General features: G+C 57.5%; 2 long non-coding RNA genes across 2 annotated transcripts in view; one reads left to right on the top strand and one right to left on the bottom strand.

Moving 5' to 3' along the window:
- The window catches only part of LOC109296803, a 51,280-nt gene that overhangs the window by 17,253 nt on the left and 32,684 nt on the right, over nt 1-1,343 (bottom strand). The gene's annotated exons all lie outside the window — the stretch shown is intronic.
- LOC109296802 overlaps nt 1-1,343 on the top strand; it is a 14,364-nt gene that overhangs the window by 12,259 nt on the left and 762 nt on the right. The gene's annotated exons all lie outside the window — the stretch shown is intronic.

The following is a 1,343-nucleotide window of genomic DNA, read 5'->3' as shown; positions in this document are numbered from 1 at the left end:
CAATGGCCAGTTGGGGTCTCCTTCAGCTCAGTGTTGTCCAGTAGGGGTTGCCGGCAGGGCCTCTGGGGTGAATAGGTGGTGTGGCGTGGTGATGGTCCAGATGGAAATGGCATTCCCAAGGAGTCAGTCTTCTCTTCACTACCCCTTTTTATGGGGTAGACTACCTATGATCTCCTATGGGGAGGCCCTGTCCAGGCAAGGTCAGTCCTGTTCCAGAGGGTTCCAGGTGTTCTTGCTGAGCATGTGCAGCCTTGGCACAATGGTGGGTTGCCTCATCTTTGATGAGCTTTAGTTCAAGTACCCCCACTGCCATTTTAAAGTATGGGGACCCTGATACACAAGACACAGGAGGCTGCTGGAGCACAGGAATTGCCACGCTCCAGCAGACTCAATTAATCAAGTTTGCTCTGACACACTGGAATTCCAGCTCATCGAAGCAGCCTCTGCACTTGTGTATAGGAGCCCTTGATCTCAGTGGCAGGGTTAGGAGAGAACTAGATGTGAACATTAGGGTAGTTTGGGACATGTGCAGAGGGTAGAATTGCTGATCCATAAAGAAGTTCTTCCTGACATCCAACCCAAAACCATCCTCTAACAGTTTATGGCCATTGCTCAATGTCCTCCCCTGGGGCAACCTAGTGAACAGTTGTTCTCCCAGCTCCCGATATTCACCCCTTACATGCTTATAGACCAGAGGCGGGCAATTATTTCAGGCTGAGGGCCACTTATCCAGTTTTGGCAAGCTGTCAAGGGCCACATGGGTAGCTCTGCCCCTTGAAAGATGCCCTGCCCCTGGTCACCATCTTGGGACCAATGTCTCAGGGCCAGCAGGGTACAGGCTGGCAGGGGTCTGTGGAGCCAGGTTGAGCTGCACCATCAGGGAGACAGGGGAGCTGGCCCAGCTCCATAGAGCCCCTGCCAGCCAGGACCCTGTACTCCTGCTGCCCTGCTCTGGGCCCCACTGGCACTGGCCCTGGGACACTGGTGTGGGCCCCATGCAACCACTCACTCCCAGTGCCCCCCCTAGCCCCGTGGTACAGGCGGGGGGTGGCAGCGAGCAGCCCCGACACCCTGCTCTGTGGCAGTGAACGAGCTGGTGCGGAGCACAGGGAAATGTGGCCCCTCCCCTGCCCTGTGGCCGGCGCTCCCTGCTGCAGCCTCTCACAGCTCATGTAGGGCTGTCCTGAGCAGGCACAGGTGGGGACTGGAGTGAAGAGGCAGAAGATGTTTGCAGCTGGGCCAGGTTCTAGGTAGCTGCTGACAGTTACAGAGCCTGTGTTGGGGGGCAGGGGCTTTGGGTGGGAGGCAAGGGGCAGCAGGGCTGGGGGGCAGGGGCTTTGGGT

The sequence above is a fragment of the Gavialis gangeticus genome, unplaced genomic scaffold, assembly GCF_001723915.1.
Source record: "Gavialis gangeticus isolate Ggan-Ray unplaced genomic scaffold, GavGan_comp1, whole genome shotgun sequence".
NCBI lineage: Eukaryota > Metazoa > Chordata > Crocodylia > Gavialidae > Gavialis > Gavialis gangeticus.
This window is presented reverse-complemented; position numbering and strand designations above follow the sequence as displayed.